The sequence below is a fragment of the Ictidomys tridecemlineatus genome, chromosome 16, assembly GCF_052094955.1.
Source record: "Ictidomys tridecemlineatus isolate mIctTri1 chromosome 16, mIctTri1.hap1, whole genome shotgun sequence".
In the NCBI taxonomy this organism is placed as follows: Eukaryota; Metazoa; Chordata; class Mammalia; order Rodentia; family Sciuridae; genus Ictidomys; species Ictidomys tridecemlineatus.
In genome coordinates this window covers 38,550,459-38,572,095 of record NC_135492.1, presented here as the reverse complement: position 1 = coordinate 38,572,095, position 21,637 = coordinate 38,550,459, and the positions used below count along the sequence as shown (strand labels likewise).

The 21,637-nt window shown below is 40.8% G+C and overlaps 1 protein-coding gene across 6 annotated transcripts in view; it reads right to left on the bottom strand.

Annotated features, from left to right (window-relative positions):
* Tmcc1 (transmembrane and coiled-coil domain family 1) overlaps nucleotides 1–21,457 on the bottom strand; it is a 164,303-nt gene extending 142,846 nt beyond the window's left edge. For 3 of the 6 annotated variants that reach the window (XM_078033424.1, XM_078033428.1, XM_078033427.1), the window contains exons 1-2: nucleotides 21,338–21,457; nucleotides 9,921–10,169 (exon numbers count right to left, since the gene is read on the bottom strand). The gene's annotated coding sequence lies outside the window, so the exon portion shown is untranslated. Of the gene's footprint in view, nucleotides 1–9,920; nucleotides 10,173–21,337 lie in introns of all 6 variants that reach the window. The other 3 variants (XM_078033426.1, XM_078033430.1, XM_078033425.1) reach the window with 2 other exon arrangements.
* Nucleotides 21,458–21,637: the final 180 nt, after the last annotated feature.

The window sequence follows — 21,637 nt, the reverse complement described above, 5'->3', positions numbered from 1 at the left end:
ACCCAGGCTTTCCTAAATTTTCTATAACAAATATATTATTACTTTACTTATTTAATTTTGGTTTTTTAGCACAGTACTGGGGATTGAACCCAGGGGCACCCTACAACTGAGCTACATCTCCAGCCCTTAATGTTTTTTATTTTGAGACAGGGTCTAAGTTGCCCAGGCTGAACTTGAACTTGCGATCCTTCTCCCAAGTAGGCCAGCAATAACATGTTACTACTTTTATATCAAAAAGAAAATAAATCACTTTTTAAAAACTTTAATCTATTGAACTAGGAATGTGTAGACTATCTAGAACTCAAAACAGTTTTTCCAACCACCTATATGTAGTCAATCCTTAGCACCACAAAAATAAAGAAATAAAATAAAGGTACTGTGTCCAACTACAAAAAAGAATTAAAAGAAAAAGATAATTAGGAAAACCTAATTTAATAAAAAGAATCTGAATAAACATTTCTCCAAAAATATGCAAATGGCTAATATAATCCTTTAAAAACTGCTCATCTGCTAGTCTTTAGGGAAATGCAAATGAAAACCACACCCATTTCACATCCACTAGAATAGTTAAGTCAAAATATAACAAAGGTAAAGGTACAGTGGCCCAAGCACTTTGGCAGTCTGGCAGATGCTCACAATGCTCAACAAGAGGCACCCTAAGACTCGGCAATTCCACTGCTGGAGACATGTGTGTGCCTGGAAACTTGCACATAAGTGTTCACAGCAGCATTATTCCTAACAACCAAAAAGTGGAATCAAACTAAATGTAGATCAACTGATAAATGTACAGACAAAATGTGGCATATGCACAGAATGGAATATTATTTGGCAACAACAACAACAAAAAAAAATTCTGATGCATGCTACAAAATGGATAAACCTTAAAAATATGCAAATTGAAAAAAGCCAATAACAGAAGACTTCACAATGCATGATTCCGATTATATGATGTATCCAGAGCAGGCAAATCCCAGAAAAAGAAAAAAAAGATTAGTGTTTATTCAAGACTAGGGTGAGAGAAAATTGGAAATGACTATTCAATGCATACAGGGTTTCTTTTAGGATTGATGAAAATATACTGAAATTAGATATTAGCTAAAATGCTGTGTTCTTATTTATAAAAGATGAGTTTATTTTCACCCAGAACTAACTGTGAATGCAAAAGAAGTTCTCAAGTTCATGCTCCCTCTAAAAACTATTACAGTGCCACCTTGGGCTTCCTTCTATAGTTTTGCTAAAGTATCCTGCAGTGCTATACATTTCTGTTATTCTTGCACTTCTTAAAATAAGCATATATTATGTTTTTAACTAGGTGCAATAAGGATGGCTACCCCAGTACCCAACAGGGGTGGAAATAAAGGAAGAAAGCTCAGACTATAAACTCTACAAGGAAATAATGTCTTATTTTTCACTACATCCCTAGTATCCTGTACAGTGCCTCATAGATAAAAGGGGCTCAACAGATGAGTCAGAATAAAACAAAGTAAACGTGTGAACAAAGAAACATTCTAAAGTCTCAGTAAAAAATATTTGAGAAGTTAAAAAAAAGAGGAAGAAATCAAAGATGATTCCAAATTTTATGTACTGGTTAAGTGAATGATGAGGCATTGAAGAAGATAAGCAAAACCTGAGGAGGCAGAAGTACATGGGCATGCAGAGATGGGAGATAAAACAGAGAGAGAAAGGGAGGGAGAGAGAGAAAGGGAGAGAGGGAGAGGGGTGAGAGCTATCCAGCAGGCAGTAGGATGGTAGGCAAAAGATGCAGATTTGGGAGTCAGCCATACAAAGCTTATATAAGAGATCGCAGCTACCACACACCATATTTTAAGGACACTCACTGCTCTTAATCAACAGCAGAATAGGAGATGCAGATCAAATTGGAATGCACTCACTATTCTGGATGACTTCACATCCTAGCCTGACCTTTACCCCACCGATTTCTAAATTTAGATTATGAAATAAATACACTCTATGCTTCAGAGTCTTCCGCCTTTCATCTGCTTCCTAATGGTACACCGAGGCCACAGCTGTATTCTGTAGTTTCACTATTTGCTACAGACAGAATTCTTGGCTCCCACATACAGGAAAGACAGAAATTCAATACATTAGCATTATCTGCAATAAAGACATAAAGCGCACATACTGGTTTTATTGACTATGAACTGGCAAATTATCATAAAGTAGTTTGTCACATGCTGATTTTTTTTTAAAGTTCCAGTTTGAAACTTGAAAGACTTTTGAAAAAACAGATATCTTAAGAGAGCAATCATTTCCTTTTCTGAAGTTTTCTGCTTCTGTTTTGTAGTGGGGTCTGGCTGTATTGCTGAGGCTGGGCTTGAACTCCTGGACTCCAGGACCCCTCACCTAGCTGGGACTGCAGGTGTGCACCTCCACACCTAACTGAGACAGAAATTTTTCTTCACAGCATTTTCACAGATGTATATTCTCAGCATATGACACAATTTTTTTAATATATTTCTTTCACACAATTTCAGGATTAGAACATCTTGACACTTCCACCGTCCTCACCTGCATAAGCCCACCGATGAATAAAAAAAAAAAAATCAAATGAGAAAAACCATTCTATAAGAAAGAAAGAAAGCCAGCCCTCCTTTGTTTCAACTCTCCTTCTCAGTTCAGATTTTAAACTGACCTTACTCAGTATCTTCAAAAGGTCAAGGATGAGTTAGGCTCATTTTGTAGATGCAGTGTAAGATGAGTCTGTCTCTGTGCTGTCGTTCATGCTGATTTTCATATGAACGATGTCATCCCTTTTCTCCAACATATGTTTGAACAAATGTAAATACAGGCCACGGATCAACACCTTTCTACCCACCTCAGTATTCACCAGGTCTCCTTTTTTTGCATTTCCATCATACAAACCATGTGGCCTCTAATAGTTATTCTTAATGGTTTCCTCTTTCCTTGCTGGAATGTAAGGTTCTTGAAGACTAGTGACATGTCAAATCCCAACTTCCTAACAAAACTGAGCAGGGTTGGCATCAGTAAATACTCCCTCAATGGCAGGTCTAAAGCTGCATCCTTGATGAGGCTTCCTAACCCTCCTTTGCCTCCACACCACAGTTGGGCTCAGGAAACAATACCTCAAAATATGCAGTTTTCAACTGGGTGTGGTGGCACATGCCTGTAATCCCAGAGGCAAGGTCAAAGCCAGCCTGAGCAACTTGGCGGGACCCAATCTCAAAATTTAAAAAAATGAAAAGGGTTAAGGAAGTGGCTCAAGGGTTAACAGCCCCTGGGTTCAATCCCTAGTATTGAGAGAGAAAGAGAGAGAGAGAGAGAGAGAGAGAGAGAGAGAGAGAATGAGAATGCATGCTGCACACACACTGCTTCAGACTTCATGCTGAGACCACCAGCAGAAAAAGAGAAAGCAAGGGTAGGCTTTCTCTGGAGGTCTACTTAAAAACTGGATCCACCAAAGAACACAACTGCCTCCAGTCTTCTTACTGAAATGTCACTGAGCAAGGAAGGTTAAAGTCAGACCACAGAAGAGGAGACTAAAATTCAAACACCACACCTATAGCCCAGAGGAACTTGATCCCAAGTCACAGTCTGTCCTGCAGGTTCATTCTGTATCCAAAAACCACGATCTACCCTCTAAAATAGCCCAGCTACCTCTCCTCTGTGAAGATGAGGGTACCCATCAGCCTCCCCCGTCAGCTATCTATCCCTTTATTTGGTGGCTCCTCTGCACACTGCACGTGCACGCTGCTCACTGGTTAATCTGCCTACTGTCCATTTGTTTCAGCAGACTCAACTGAGCCTTCAGGAGGAGGAATTGCTCTCCAGGATACCAGAAAAAAAAAAGTATAGTATGCAGCTTTCTTTGAACTAGCGGATATTAGACTTAGAAGAATGTTAACAATGAGACTCTCAACAGTGACATCAATTTTAAGTCTAAAGGCATTAAATAATCTGGGGAAGGGGTCCTCTCCTCCTTTTTAATGGTTGTCTCTTTTTAGGGTGCAGCAAAGAAAATCCTAACTACCAAAACATGGAGGAAAAGTTATTTCTGCAAGGTGGAAACAAAACAACTGTATTTCACAATATTTGAGAGCATGCTAATTCTCTAAGTAATAGAGAAAAAAATCAAGCAAATGTGAAATAAAACCAGATTCAACATTGGACAATCATAATGCTATACTTCTTCAGAATACTTACAATCACTGTCAAATATGAAATGTAAAAACATAGGAAAATACATGAAAAATGTGAAAAGTTTTGCTCAACTGGCCAGATTTTTCTAAACCTGTCTTAAGAAAAACTTTTTTCAAATAATAGTCTTTCTCATGGCCATGAACCATCTGCACAAGGTACTGTTTAAGCATATAGGGGAAAAAATTCAGCCTCTGAAACTTCCACTCTATCCTGTCTGGGCAGGTGCTAAGAAATCTACTTGTTTTCTAAATATCTGGCCTGAAACTGGTACAGATAGAAAATGTAAAGCTATTCTTCAAGAGCAAATAAAGAACAAAGAGCTAAGCTAATAACAGGCCACACAGGGTAAGTAATTTCACAACACTTCCCAAGTCAACCTATCTGATGATGACTCTGCACTTGCTTGTTTTCAACAGAGTGACTTAAAGGCCACAGGAAAGGCACATTTTTAAAAATAAGAATAAGAATGATCTGAGTCACTGAATCAGAGTAAAACAGGATTCCAGTGATTTTCGAAATAAGAAATGGATTTCCATTTGGTCACACAGGTAGACCATACAAAGACTAGAAGAGACACTTGAAACTCTTAGCAGAGCAAAATGTTTATTGAATGCCTAATAAGTGCCAAGAACTCTGCTAGGTACTAGGTGAGACTAGAGCTTGCTCTTGTACACTGGATATTTTAAAACATTTAAAGCCAGGGAGTGTAGCTCATGCCTCTAATCCTATTACTCAACAGGATCATCACAAGTTCCAGGACAGCCTGGGCATCACAACAAGACCCTGTCTCAAATATTAAAAGGGCTGGAGGGGCTGGGGTTGGAGCTCGTTGGTAAAGCATTTGCCTAATGTGTGTGAGGCACTGGGTTCCATCCTCAGCACCACATATAAATAAATAAAATAAAGGTCCATTGACAACTAAAAAAAATATTAAAAAGTGGGGGCGTGGGGGCGGGAGTAGATACAGCCTAGTGATACAGCACCTCCCTAGCATACACAAGGCCCTATGATTGATTCCCAGTAAAATACACACATTCACAGATTAAAATATTAATTTAAGGCTTATACCATAAGGAAACTCCTGTATTTGAACAAGACAATGTATATCTCTCTCACTCAGCATATTAAAACAGGCAGATGGAGGAAGAGGGACCTGTACCAGCAGGAAAGACTTTAGAAATTCCAAAGAATTCATCTTTCTCCTCTTTTGACTATGGAAATTCACATACTGTTTACCATGAAAGAGATTAAGAGCCAGGCATGGTGGTTCACGCCTGTAATCCCAGCTGAAGACCCTAGGTTCAATCCCTAGTATCACAGAAAAGAAAAGACTAAGACCATCAAAAGGGATTTCAACCCAAATTTCATGACCCAATAGTTTAAGAAAAATGAGCCTCGTTCCTGTCAGAAAAGTGATCTGTTTTTGTCACATCACACTGCAGAATCAGCTCCGTCACAGGATTAGAGTACAGCCATCTGAGGACAAAAGTCTAAGCAAAAAGAAACAATACTGGATACTGGAATTTGATAAAGACTCTCACACCTTTCTTCTAAGGATCTCAGAGACAAATGTTATTTACATTACCAACAATCCAAGCAGTGGCGCCATGACCAAATAAAGGACCTATCAATGGCCTACAGAAATTCAACACTGAAGTTCTCCCCCCAGCCCTCTGGCCTAAAAGCAAGATCCAGTTTTAAGTAATAGTAGTGTGGTTTAAGAAAAATTTGGTTTTCCCCCTTGGGTTCCTGGCACACAGCTCCTAAAAACCCTTGGTATTTCATCAGTGATAGAACCATCTTGTTATTCAGGTTCCTTTTGACCACACTGAGTTCACACTGATGAAGTGACTCTAGGTAGACCTCCAGATAGCTTCAGAATGGGGGTGGTTGCCAAGAGAGCTAACCTGAGACTGGACAGTTGTCCTGAACCTTTAACCCCTGGAGAAGGGAGAGGAGCTGGAGATGACTAATGATGGGGTCTGAGAGCTTCTGAGCTGGTGAACACAAGGGTGAGGGGCACATAGAAGCGCTGCATCCCACCCACGCCCTGCCCGGGCTCTCTTTTCTTGAGTTATACCCTCGATAGTAAATCAGTAAACATTAAGCAAAGTGTTTCCCAGAGTTCTAGGAGTCCTTCTAGTCGATTATGAACCTCAGGGAAAGTATGGGAACCCCTGAATCTGCAACCAAGGTGGACAGAAGTGTGGGTGGCCAGGGACTAGTTACTGGCATCTAAAGTTTGTGGGACTCAGCCCTTTAACTTGTGAGATCTGAGATCAACTACAGGCAGACAGTGTCAGAACTAAATGGAATTGCTGGACACCTAGCAGGGTGCTGGACAGCTGAAGAACCTGGTCATGGTGCAGAAGAAACACACAAGCAGCAACTTCCAGTTTATGTTTATAAAGCTCAAAGACACAGCAGATTTGCTGATATAACCAACCTCCCAGCTTACCTTGCTGCAATGTATAAACAGAAAAAGAGAAAAATGTAAGCAATGCTGTCCGAATACTTGCTACCAAAAAGAATTGGCATTAATTTTATGTCGTCTACGTGCCAGGCATTAAGTTAGCATAAATTATATGGAGTGTACAAAACTCTGGGACGTAGATATTGTCCGCAAGAGCAGAAGGAAAATTAAATCTCATAAATTTCCCACTGCACACAGCAAACAGCAGTAACTGGAAACTAAATCTAGTTGTTTTTTTTTTTTTCTTTTTTTTGTGGTGCTGGGGATTGAACCCAAGGCCTTGTGCGTGTGAGGCAAGCGCTTTACCAACTGAGCCCTATCCCCAGCCCCTAAACCTAGTTATAATACACAAATCCCTGCCACCTTCCACTATTTTTCTTTTTTAAACAGTCCTGGGGATCGAACCCGGTGTGTCATTAAGCTACAACCCCAGCCCTTTTCATTTTCAATTCTGAGACAGTTCTCCCCAAGTAGCCCAGACTCCCTTGAATTTCCTGCCTCTGCCTCCCCAGTAGCTGGGATTACAGGTGTGCACCACATACCTGGCTTTCCACCTTCTACATGATACTCTGTATTATGTAGTGTAAAATTATAAACTCTAACATTCTTTGAAGAAAACATGTCCCCAGGACATCTTTAAGAGTCTTGAAAGACTGTCTCTAACTCTGCACATGACCTGTAGTAGTGTCCCCAGGCTACTTTTACTTCCTTTCAAAATTTCTTTTGTGGTTAAACGTGCATGATGTAAAATCTATTATCTTAACCACTGCTAAGCTTAAAGTGCAGTCCCGTCAAGTCCACTCATAATCTTGTGCAGCCATCGGCCATCGTTACCATTCATTTCCAGAAAGACCTCTTCCCTCCAAACCTGTTTTTCTTTCAGTCTTTCCCATCTCAACAAGTAGCAACCACATACTCCAAGATCTGCCCCAACTCCACTTTCTTTCACAGCACCTATTCAATCTACCCATGAAACCTGTTGACTACACTTGAAAACTATCAGACTATGTTGTTACCACAGTCACTGATACCTTCTAGTGAAACCTGCAGTCTTTTTTTTTGGGGGGGGGGGGAGACTAAGGATTAAACAAGGAGCACTTTAACTACTGAGCCCCATTCCCAGCCCTATTTTGTATTTTATCTAGAGACAGAGTCTCCCTGAGTTGGTTAGCGCCTCACTGTTGCTGAGGATGGCTTTGAACTCGCAATCCTCTTTCCTCAGCCTCCTGAGCTGCTGGGATGACAGGTGTGCGCTCCCTGGTGCAAACTGTCATTTTTTTCTTTCAATTATAATAACAAACTCCTAAGTGGTCCTCCTGCTTTTGCCTTTGCATCTAACCACCAGTTCGATGACCACCAACACAGCAGTCATAGGAGGGATGATGTCAAATTGGAAATCAGACCATGTCGTCCAACTACCCCAAACCTCCAAAGACTTCCCATTTACTCAGGGTAAAAGCTCAAGTCTCACAAAGCAACAGCAGCCTCAGCAGCACCAGGGAGCTTATTGGAAATGCGCTCCCCTTCACCTCAGACCTATGAAATCAGAATCTAAATTAAAGGAGGATCTCCAAGGTAATTCACGAGCATGCTAAAGTTTAAAAGCCTTTCAATATGGCACCACAAAAGAAAGCAGCCACCCTCACCCCACCCTAGTCATCCCTCAGCCACATTTCAGCCTCAGGGCCTTGACACTTGCCATTCGCCTTGTCCAGAGGGCTCTTTATATCTGTGTGACTCACTCCCTCACCTCTGCTAAGCCTATACTCAAATGTCATCTGTGAGGCCTGTGCCACCTATAATCACTTGATTCCCTCAACAGAACCTTTTCCTGCTCTTACTTTTCTCACTAGACCTTGTCATAAATTTTAAAACTGGCAGGGATGGAGGCAGTTTTTAATCCCGATGACTCAGGAGGCTGAGACAGAAAGATCACAAGTTCAAGGCCAGCATAAGCAATTTAAAACAAATGTTTCCGGTTGGGGCTGGGGCTCAGTGGTAGAGCGCCTGCCTCGGGCCTGGGTTAGATCCTCAGCACCAGTAAAAACAAACAAATAGACTTTTTAAAAAAAGTTTACAAGCTGCATTGTTACATTTAATCTTTACCTTATTTACTCTATGTCCCTATATAACATACAATATAAGCTCTACAGAAGCAAAGAATTTTGTCAGTACCCAGAACACAATGACCATTCAAAAGTTGTCAAATACACAAAATAATAAAACAAATGAGTTTCCTCTTCAAAGCAGTGTCTGCTAGACCTTCATAAATGGTTCCTTATTAAAAAGGTGCCTTTTCTTAACATCACATTCAACAAATCCACTCTTCAAACTACAGTACACTTGAGCACCTATTCGGTAAAAACTTAAGCACTAGAAAAACTTCTGTGCACCCATGATTAAGAATGGAGATTTAGCAGTCTGCTTCAAGACTGCAGCAGGCTTATACCATCAGAAAGGCGACAGGAAGAAAGCTGAGGCTTTGTGTGAAAAGAACAGACAAGCCTACAGCTCCACAATGCAGCAACGATCCTTCCTATTGATGACATTTTCTCACTTGATTCTTTTTTTTTAAATATATACAATAACTTTAATTAATTCTCTTATTTTTATGTGGTGCTGAGGATCGAACCCAGGGCCTTGCCCATGCTAGATGAGCACTCTACTGCTGAGCCACAACCCCAGCCCCTCACTTGATTCTTAACAACCCTACGAGACACATAAAACAAGTAACAATTTGCCCATTTTAGAGGTTAGAAAACAAATATATAATTGAATTCTCAAAGCATGGCAGTAATAATGTCAAAACTGAAGTCTGAAGACTCTCAATTTTTAGTTCACAATCAACATTATCACACTTCCTCATGCAAATTATGCAAATGAAACTGAACCAAACCATAAAATCATATATCCTTCTATTATGCTGTAGATACGACTTTTGCCCAAACCATTGAAGTTTATGCAGAATGAGAATAAAGTTCATCAAAGTCAGAATCTCAACTTAAGGAATTAAGATTCAAACTGCTTCCTGTTACTTCTAAGTCTAATCCAGTGTTGAATAACATTCAGCAAGAATGTTAAGAAATGAGCTAATATAGCGTATATGGTCAAAAAAAGTTCTTGTTTAGCTATAGAAAAAAAATGAAAATGGGAGAAAGGAAATTGTCACAGTGACTGAAAGAGAGGAAGGTGTCATGGCTGGGTCATTATTTTGTACTTCTGTCAGTGCCTCACTGATGTGATTTTTGCAGAAGAAAAAAAGACATACCTCCTCAAAATCCCAGCAATATCTTTCCTTTCTTTGCATAGATGAGGATGAACAGTTGTAATCAAAAATGTTTCCCAAAAAAGTTCTTTTTAAAAAAGACATAGAAATAGAAGATCCATACAAAAAGAGATCCAATCTGGGAGGATGGACTCTGTCTTCTAAATCTTGTGACCAAGAGCAGCTGTTCACCAAGTGTCAACATCTGAAGGAAGTACTAACTGTGGGTGTGTCTTCTCCAGAGGGGAACACCTGCTGGGACAGAGGGGCAAGAGAAGGAGAAAGAAATTCTACTGAATGCAAATGACTGGCTGATAAACAATTACCAATTTTCAGGCTGCAAAATTTTTCAACTTAATATTAGCCAACATTAAAAGATCACAGCGGCAATACAAAGAGCCAAGTCAGCTGGCACTGGGGGGGTTATCAATGACAGCAACAACCAAAGGGATATTTCAGAAGGTAATCCAACTCTCTGGTTACTAACAAATAAGCATGATGGTAAATAAAATATGAAAATCTGTTTCATGTTTTTTATAGCAAGATGATAGTTGTATCCCACAAACAAACAAGCATAGGTACATGTAGGTAGTCTGCCAAGCAGACCAAGCATTCTGGTACTTTAAAAATAAACAGTGAACAAATACTAATGGGAATGACTATGTCAGCAGAAAAGGTAGCCTAATCATGCCAATAAATGCATATGTGGGTTTGGCAGAGAAACAACATGGAAACTGAGGGACATCAAAGATAATTTAACACACAGAGTGGTTTGGGGCACCTTTATTGGAGATCGTATAGAACTAGAAATCTGTTCTATTTTGGCAACAAATTCCGTTAATTTCTTGATATCTACCACATCACTGCACTTCTAGAAAACTCCAGATTGCAGAATATGCCTAGTAGGCTGAAGTTAAATACAGTGCATGGGGTTAACGCAGAAGAGAAGTAAATGTAAAGACACAGCAAGAGAAACTAAGCAAAATGAAACTGAGAAAACCACAGGACAGGAGAAAAAGAGCAGAGCACCCTTGAGCTATGGGATGATCTCCAGCAGGAGATGTATAACTGGAATGAGAGAAATAATAACCAAAGATTTTCCAAATTTGATGAAAACTGTAAGATCACAGATTCAAAAAGCTCAATACACACCAATGTCAAAATAAAACATGTGCAAAGAGCTAAAACTTCACCAAAGCACATGAAAATCAAATTACTTAAAATCAGAGACAAGGAAAAATCTTAAAAGGAGCCAGAAGAAAATGGAATGGGAGAAATTTCAAAATCGTATATGTAAATAGTGATTTATATCCAAAGAACCCTTAAAACTCAACAATGACAACAAAAAGCAAACAATTTGACTCAAAAACAGAAAACCAGGCTGGATGTTAATCAGTGGGAAAGTAAGAATCTAGCACGTGTGAGGCCTGGGGTTCAATTGCCATCACTGAAAAACACACACACACACACACACACACACACACACACACACACACACACACAGACACACAGGACCTGAACTGACATTTCTAACACAGAAGATACAAGAATGGCCAATAAATACATAAAAAGATGCTCAAAACCTCCAACAGAGAAATGCAAATCAGAATTATAATGCAAATCAAAACCACCTCATATCAATTAGGATGGTTACTATAAAAAAATATAAATATGTGTGTATTGGTGAGGATGTGAAGAAACCGGATACCCTTGTGAACTATTGGTGGGAAGGTACAATGGTAAAATCTCTGTGGGAAACTATACTGCAGTTTCTCAAAAAAAAATTGAATGTAATTCAATCCCCAGCATCAAAACAGAAAAAGAAAATATACATGTATGCACATGCGTACACACACACAAACAGAATTATTACATGATCCAACAATTCCACTCTGGTTACATACCCAAAGACTGAAAGCAGGGTCTTTAAGAGATACTTGCATACTCGTGTTCACAGAAGCATTACTCCTAACAGCTAAAATAAGGAAGCAACCCAAGCATTCATCCTGAATGAATGGATATGAATGGATAAGCAAATGTATATGTGGAATATATATATATATGTGGAATATACATATATGTATATGTGGAATATATATATAATGGAATATTATTCAGTCTTAAAAGGAAAAAAATTTTTATACATGCCACAACATGAATGAACCCTGAGTACATTATGTACATTATTTTGTCACAAACACTGTCTGATTCCTCTTATATGAAGTACGTAGAGTAGTCACATTCACAGGTAAATGCCAGGAGCTGAGAGATGGGAATTGGGCTATTAGAGTTTATTAGGTACCAAGTTTTAACTCTGCAAGATGAAAGAGTTCTGGGAGTGGATATAAGAATGGCTACAACATTAAGAGTGTACTTCATGCCAATGAACTGTATGCTTGAAAATGGTTAATATAACAGATTTTACATCATGTGCATTTAACTACAAAAAAAAAATCTTTGAAAGGAAAATAAAAGTAGCCCAAGGAAAACAATCACACATCATGAACACAGGAAGAAACAGTAAACCCAGTGACGGCAGACTTCTCAGAAACCATGAAGAGCAGATGCAGATCAACATCGTTAAAGTGCTAAAAAAATAAATCCATCAACCTAGAATTCTATACCCAATGAACATAGTGCCTACAAATGAAGGCAAATTAAACACGCCTTCAGAAATGCAAGCTAAAAGGATTCATCACCAGCAAACCTGCATTACAAGAAGTCCTCTGGGCTGGGGTTGTGGCTCAGTGGTAGAGTGCTCGCCTAGAACATGTGAGGCACTGGGTTCAATCCTTAACACCACATAAAAAGAAATAAATAACATAAAGGTATTGAGTCCATCTACAACTAAAAAAAAGTAATATCACACAGAAACCTGAAACTACACAAAAGAATGAAGAGTCCTGGAAATGATAAATACACACACACACACACACACACACACACGCACACACACACACACGCACACACACACACACACACACAGAGACAGGGATTTTTATTATAATGACACATTATTACAAAAAATAGCACTTTGAAGAATTTTCACAAACCAACTGCAGTGAAGCACACTTGTAATCCCATCAACTCAGGAGGCTGAGGCAGGAGGATCACAAGCCTGGGCAATTTAGCAAGGCCCTGTCTCAAAATAAAATAAAAAGGGCTACAGATCTGGGTCAGTGGTAGTTCAATTCCAAGTACTGCAAAAAGAAAAAAAATTACAATAAACTATCTGCCAATATGCCCATCTTCCAAAATTCAAAATATTGTGATTAATGGAACTCATTTACCATCACACTTTGCTATAAATTAGAATCAATATCATTCCTTTTTTAGAAGGAGGAGCTCTATGAGCTGGGGATGTCGCTCAGTGCTCTAGCACTTGCCCAGCATGCTCAAGGGCCTGGGCTCAATTGCTGCAGCACCTTATTAAAAAAAAAAAAAAAAAAAAAAAAAAGCTCTAAGGTACAAGCTAGCTACTTGTCTGAATAGAGTCCATTTTTTGAAGAAATAAAATTAAAACTAAAATCTTCTTTAGCCATCCCCACATTCTATTATACAGGCACTGGTCTGACACGCCTCGGAAGGGACTGCCTACAGAACTGGGCATGATGGCACATGCCTGTGATCCCAGCTACCGGGGAACTGAGGCAGGAGGATCTTGGATTGGAGGCCTGCCTGGGAAATAAAGTGAGACCCTCATCTAAAAAAAGATTAAAAAAAAAAAGAAAAAGAAAAGAAAAAAACTGAAGGGGTTGCCTATAGAGAAATTCCTTTAGAGCAAGTGTGGTGGTGGTCAATATATAATCTACCTAGTTTTCAGTGTCTCCAGGGAACCCAGAAGTCACTTAGAAATGAGTTACAAGGATAGCAAAGAATGTTCCCTGTTTTGAAGTCTGAAAAACAACATTAAGTTTCAATGAATTGGTCAGGATGCCCCAAACTGGCAAGAGGAGAAAACTTTTGCCAAGTCTTCCTGAAGAAAATGAATTTGTCAAAGCAAAAGCTTCAAAATGAAGCTTCAGGGTCAGAGGCTGAAACAGGAAAAGAAAAACAACAATATTTGACACTATTATAGTTCAAACACCAGGGGAAATGTGGTTAGTGAGAATAAAATCACTGTAATACAATATCCCTGATGCCAAACAGATTACAGGATGGGAATCCTGCCTACTATCCCTCTGAATACATAATGAGAAATACAATTCCTACAGTGAAATTCCTTAAGACCATTAACAACCTTTTTTTTTTCTTTTCTTTTCTTTTTCGTCCTGGTACTGGAGACTGAACTCAGGAACTTTACCACTGAACTACATCCCAAGCCTCTTAGATTTTTGAGACAGGGTTTCTGTATGTGCTGGTTGGGCTGGGGCTGTGGCTCAGTGGTAGAGCACTTACCTAGCTTGTGTGAGGCACTGGGTTCGATTCTCAGCATCACATATAAATAAACAAAGTCCACTGACAACTAAAAAAAAATAATTAAAAAAAAAAAAAAAAAAAGCCTGCCCTAGTTGGCAACTCAAACTTATGATCCTCCTGTGGTAGCCTGAGGAGCTGGGATCACAGGCATGTGCCACCACACCCAGCTTCACCAGTAGATCTTATTTACAACTTCTTGTGAGAGATCATTTGCTATTTTCAGAGAGAAAACTGAGTGATACATAATTCAGGATGTTTCTGTGACAGAATTCCAGAGGAAGTCTACCTACTGTTACCTCATCTGAACCAAAATTCTCCATTCTATAAAATGGGAGTCAAGACAACAAGAAAACTACGTGAATTCAGTAGTCACTGAATACCATGTCAGGGAGAAGTAGCAATCTTCCAGCATTTTACCCCAAGTCAAAACACTGGGTAACATTCCACTTTATAAGACAACAAATTTATCCTAAGAAATACACAGGTTACATGTGCAGGAGAATTGACAACATATGTTCAAACAAAGTACACAACAATGTTCAGGGCAGATTTGTTTGGTTTTTTTTTTAAGGTACTGGGAATTGAACCGAGGGGCAATTTACCACTGAATTACATCCCTAGACCTTTATTTTGAGATAGGAATAGGGCCTTCAACCTGTGATCCTCCTGCCTCAGCCTCCTGAGTCCTGGGATGACAGGTATGGCCACCATACTCAGCTCCAAATGTTAGTATTTGTATTTCCCACTACTTGAAAAAATGCCTTGCTAGTTTAAAAAAGAAAGAAGGAAGGAAAACACTTAAAATTTTTAACATAGTTATTCTAGAAAAGGCAAAACTATAGAGATAATAAACAGATCAGCGAATGGCTGCCAACAGCTGTTGTGGGAGAAGCAAACAGGTGTGACCCAAATCTTTTTAGTGCTGTGAAACTACTCTGTAATGGTGAATGTGAGCTACTGAAAGGCTATCAAAAGTTAAAGAACTTGATAGCATAAAAAGTAAACCTAAGGGCTGGGGTTATGGCTCAGCGGTACAGCGCTCACCTAGCACGTGCGAGGCCCTAGGTTCGATCCTCAGCACCACATAAAAATAAATAAACAAAATAAATGTATTGTGTACAACTAAAAGACAAATAAAAAATAAAAAAAATAAACCTAAATGAATGCAAACCCTTAAGGAATTAGAAAGTATGGGCATCTCAACATGGAGTACAGAACCAGACAGAAGCATCTCAGTCAGTCAGGCATGATGATGCAGGCCATCCAGCAACTCTAGATCGCAAGTTCCAGGCCAGCCTGGGCAATTTAACCAGACTCCATCTCAAAACAAAAAGGGCTGAGGATGTAGTTCAGAGGTAGAGTGCCCCTGGATTTAATTCTCAGTACCACCACCAACACACACACACAAACACACACACACACACCACACATACACACACACACACAATCAAAATCTTTCACAACTACATGACACAGACTCAGGAAGAAGCAAGAAGAACAAGTGCTGTCCTAAGAAAGACTGGAGGTGCTGGGGCTCAGGAGTAGCACACTTGCCTGGTATGTGTAAGGCACTGGGTTCAATTCTCAGCACTGCATAAAAATTAATAAAGTAAAGGTTGATCAACAACTATTAAAAAAAGGAAAGAACGAAAGAAAGAAAGAAAGACTGAAAATGAGCAGTGTCTGTGAGACCAAAGGCAAAAGGAACTATCCAGGAGCACTGTATTATTCTAGCTGAGAAAGTCGTTTCCCAGACTCCACAGTAGGTGAACACTGGAATTGAAGAATTAAGTCAGTGCATGCACAGTGCGAGCCAGGTTTCTCACTGTGAAGCCAGAAGTGAATTGTCCATGTGGCAATTAAGAGTTGGAGACATCATGAACTCATGCTTAGCTTCATATCAATGTAGACAGTAACATACACAAATATCTATAGATACATGAAATTAAAAGGTGAATATGCACACACATAGCTCCTTCATCTGTCACCTGAAGACAGCCTAGAAGCAATTACACTCTGGTAGCAACAAGCACACCCAACACCCAGACCCTGCCTTCTAATACCACTCTCCAATAAAATCAATCAGGATTCCTTGGAGAAATGACTGATTATAGGACTGGAGCAGAGAATATGCAAAATGAACCCAGAAGCATCTTACACTGACAAGAGAGTAACCCAAAACACACACACAATGACTGAGTATGTCACAAAGAAGAGACAAGTGGCCAAAGATAGAACAATCTGAACAACAAAATTTTTGTAGAAGCTAGGGATGGTGGTGCACATCTAGGAGGCTGAGGCAGGAGGATCTTAAATTAAAGGCCAGCCTCAGCAACTTACCAAGACCCTGTCTCAAAATACAAAATAAAAATAACAGAGGATGTAGTTCAGTGGCAGAGCATTCTGAGTTCAATCTCTGGTACTGGGGGTAAGGAAAGAGGGACCCACAGTGCCAAGGGAAGTCTGGGAAACTTTCACAAACAAGAGGAATTAAAGAAATATGACTGTGAAAACGTACTCTGGATGGGATGGGATCCTAGAATGGAAAAAGGACATTAGGGAAAAACTAGAAATATGAATAAAGCATGGACTTAGTAATAATGCATCAATATTGGTTCATTGTGATAAATGAACCACATTGATATGTTTTTAAAAAGGGGGAAACTGGGTGCAAGGTAGACAGGAATTCTCACTGGTGATCTTCATAACATTTCTGTAAATCTAACACTGTTCTAAAAACATTTGTTCTTAATGTTTATTTTTTAAAATGAAATACACATGATGGACTATATACTTATAATTTCACTTAGTGCACCTAGGACACAAATGATGCTAAAATATGATCTCTGCCTTGCAGTCTCACTGTGAGTAGACAGATACTCATGAAAGATACAGAAATAAGAAAATAGTAAATGAGAAGTATAGTTAAAAGCATATTAGAAACACAGAGGAGGAAAAGAGTTGTGAAGGAAGGCTTCAAGGATGAAAGAAAACTTGAGTTTGTACCTTAAAATGTACTGCAGGGTACCAAAGTAAAAAAGAAGATAAACAGGTACACTCCTAAGGACAACCAGAAGGGAGATAAGAAAAAGTTAAAAGAGGTTTAATTTAAAAATTTAGACCTGAAAAATAAAGCCTTAAATGAGGGACATAATAGCAATGTTCAAATACTTTAAGGGTCACATGGTTAAAAAATGGTTACATCATATACCCATTTAACTTACAAGCTGACCTCTGGTGAAATGTGCCCACATTCAAGGACAAAGAAAGTGACAGCTGTTCATTACAGCCACAACAGGAAATGCCAATATGGAAAGATAGGAAGCAGGTGGCCAAGTTCTTCTCCACAACTTTTCAAAGGATGGTGCATATGTGAACCCAATAAAGCAAAAATCTAGATTCAGATCCTGCAAACAGGCTAGCAGCTACACTGTATGTGCCACATCCTTTCCTATATATTAGCTTGTTTAAGATTCACAGTACATCTATAAACATTAATGTAGTAAAGGTTTAATGTAAAAAGAGAATTTGATGCTGCATGGAAGCAGGAACATATTAGAATTCTTCTCTATCCCTCACTCTCTGAAGAGCAAATAGTTTATAGGCCTAGATATCTACGTAACTAATTCCCCTTGTTCCTTCCTTTGGTAGAGTGCAGTGTCTCTCTCTCAGGCTTTAGTGTGCATAAAAACTATACAGGAGCTGGGTGCAGTGGTGCAGGGCTGTAATCCCAGCAACTTGGGAGGCTGAGACAGGAGGATCACAGCTTCAAGGGGAGCCTCAGAAACTCAGTGAGACTCTATGCAACTTAACAAGACTCTTAGTTAAAATAACAAGAATGGGGGATATAGTTCAATGGGTTCAATCTCTAGTACCAAACAAAACCACAAAAAACAAACAAAACAAAGTAAACGCTTTATACAGTTATAAACACAAAAACACGCACACTATTTGAGCAATTTAAGAAATTTTCAAGTACAGTTTTCACCTTAAGTGATTTTTGCCTTGCCCCATGCACTAATTTGAGGACCTAATCCTGGAATGAAGCACCACTCCACTGCAGGCTTACTTGAGACAGGAAAGTCAAATCCTACAAGAAAAATATTCTAACAATTAAGTCTAAAATGAATTTTCTGTCAGAAAAGGTGTTCAGAGACTGAAAAATCACAAAGAACATTTTAGGAAAGAAGAACTGGGTGAGAAGATCTCTTTCAAGTCCTGAATTCTAGAAAAGGGTAGAATTTAAAATCCAATAAGAGGAAAGCAACAAAATAAAAGGCAAGAATGACTGTTATGTGGGGGGGGGGAAGCTCAATACTGGGGAACACAGGCACTCATTTCTACAGGTAGAGAAGCTCTTCCATCTTTCAGAGGACTACTCACACCCGTCTGCCGATGAGGCCTCCCTCACTTAGCAACCCTTCCCCACCCCACCCCCAGTCACTCACTAGTCACACAGGCTTGTTTAATTTCCTTCAGAGCTTCTATCCGGGGTCAGTAAACTTTTTCTATAAAAGGCCAGACTTACATGCAGGCCAAATCAGCTTGTTCCATGTGTTTGAATGGCCTGTAAGCTAAGAATAGTTTTACATATTTAAGAGGTTGGGGGAGATTGTTTAAATGAATATTTCATGATGTGAAAATTACATGAAATTCAAATTTTGTTGTCCAAATTTAATTGGAAAATAGGCATGCTAATTTTTCTACTGTCTAGGCTGCCTCTGCACTCAAAGTTGAACTGCTGCAACAGAAGTTGTATGGTCCACCAAGCCTAAAATATTGACTTTTTTGACTTTACAAAAGTACTGGTTGCTGGGTATATTATTATCTGAGGTGGTCTTCTCTATTTGCTTTTCTATTCCTCATTCTCTCAGAGACATAGAATAAAGCACAGTGAGGGCAGAGACCCTTGTCTGTTTTGTTCCCATCCTGAAGCTCAATTCTTAGAAAAAAATTCTGGAACAAAGTAAGGATTCAATAAATATTTGATGAAAAAAATTAATAAATGGCTTATGGACCTGAAAAGTTTAAACTTCTACCAAGCCTAAGGTATAATGTGTCACCACATATTATATGAAGTCTTCAATCATCATAGGTTTTAGGCTGTGAACAAACTCTTAAAGAAAATGGGAAATATTCTAGTAGAGAGAGAAATAAAGTAATAATGTTAGTCACCAGCTAGTCCAGGACAGGGGGATTCTTCAGGAAATTGTAGACTACAAAGTTGCTCATGAAAGGTCCTCTGAATTAGAGCAAGGTGCCAAACCACTGTCAGCTGACTGGGCTCCTGTTTATCTTAAGATGCAAATACTTAAGAAATCACATCTCCTAAACATAGTACAGAGCATCAACACCATGCCACATCTTAATAAATGCTCATAATTATAGCAGATCCAGATCACACTTGCTAATGAATTTCTGATATCTAAATTTTTCTATGCTGCTGATCAGCATCTATTCTGTAAGCAGTTGAAAACTCTTTAGAAAATTAAAAGGTTACCGCCCACAGACCAGAAGCAGCTTTTTAATCTTTCTATACTAGCCAGAGAGTGGGTGTGTAATTTCAAAAAAAAAAAAATACAAGCCAACTCTGTTGGTGCAGGACCAGGTACTGTTGAGTTCAAATCCCACCTATAAGCATTGTTTGTTATGTGACACTAGTACAACTACCACCTACTTACAATTTGAGTCTCAATCTTCTGATCTATACAAATGGAGGGGAAAAAAAATGTACCCACCTCCTGGAGGAATTTTATGTCATTAACATTTTTCACAAGATTCTTTCCTTCAGGCTTTGGGATAATTACTATTCACAGGTCCTTCAAAAAGATAAGGGTTTGGCTTGAGCAATCACTTCCAAAAATTTAAGAGAATGTACCTATTAAAGTCTGTACAAATCCAACTTTTTTTTTTTTAAAGTAGCCTACTGTTTTTTCAAGACCTGGAATGGTTTAGCTTTTTTTTTTTTTTAACAGTAAACTAAAAAAAAATAATCATCATCATAAAGATGCTTAGGGCACAGGTACCTCTGAAGAGTAAGTCAGACTTCTAGAATCACTTTGGATGGGAGGCCAGGGTCCACTTCTCTAACAAGTCAGGATGGAGGCAGCCTGCAAGCACAAGCTAGGATCTACCAAGCCTCAGGCAGAATGTGTCACCAAAGCAAAAGACAATTGGCCAAATGACTCAAGTGGCCAAATGCCTCTAGAGGAACTTGGCCACAGAAGCACATGGGGGATCCTCACCATCCATGCTGTTCAGGGATGAATCCACCCAGCCCCTGGACCACCAGCACACACACCTTCCCTTAGGCTGCAGAAGCAGGGATTTGCAAGCCACAGAGGGATCTCTGGCCTTTAGGGGGGGAGGTGTGACTCACTTCTTCGCCCCCTTCCCTCTTTCTAAAAAAGGGGTTCACAAAGGGCACCCCCGGGGCCAAACCCAACCAGCCGGGACCCTCACCCCACCTCGCACCACCCCGTGCTCCCCAGGACGACGGGCTCCCTCCTCCCCGACAAAACAAGTTCCAAATCAAAACAAAAGGCACAGAACTGGTTTCAGGTGGCAACGGCCTGAGCCCTGGTGGCCAACTTCTGGAGACCCAGGCGACCCACGGCTCAGACCCCCCGCCCCCAAGGGAGCCGGCTCCCGACCGCTCCGTCCTCGGGCCTCGGCCCCAGTCCTCCCGGCCCCTGCCTCACCTCAGCCCCGGGGCTCAGGAAGGGGGTGCGGTGAGGGGTGGGCGAGGGAGCCCCGGGGTCGACCTGACAGGACCCCGAGCCGAGGACCGAAACCAGGCCCAGGGGTCGAGCCCTAGGCCCGGGGCTTCGGCGCGAACCGGGGCGACCGAGGGTCTGAGCCGCGCCAGGCCGCGAGCGGGAGGCCGGGCCCGCAGCAGCGGCGGCGGCCCCGGGCCCCGCTCCCGCACCGCACTCTTCCCCCCACCCGGCCGAGGGGCCGCCCGTGAGGGGACCGCGGCCGCGACGGGGGCGCTCACTCACCGGCGGGGAGGGGAGGAGCAGCCGGCGTCTCCGCCAGCGCCGTCGCTCGAGCTCAAGCGCCGGCTCCTGCCGCTGCAGCCGCCGCGCCGGGTCCATCCCCCCCAACCACCCCCCTCCCGGCCCTCCCCCCGCGCCGCTGCCGCCGCCGCCGCCGCCGCCGCCGCCTTCACCCCGGCGCGGGAGCGCGAACCGGCGCGAGGGAGCGAGAGCGCGCGCGCCACCGCCACCACCGCCGCCGCCCACAACCTCCGCCCCCGGCCGACGGCGCCTGCGCGGAGGCGCGCGCACGCCGCGAGGGGG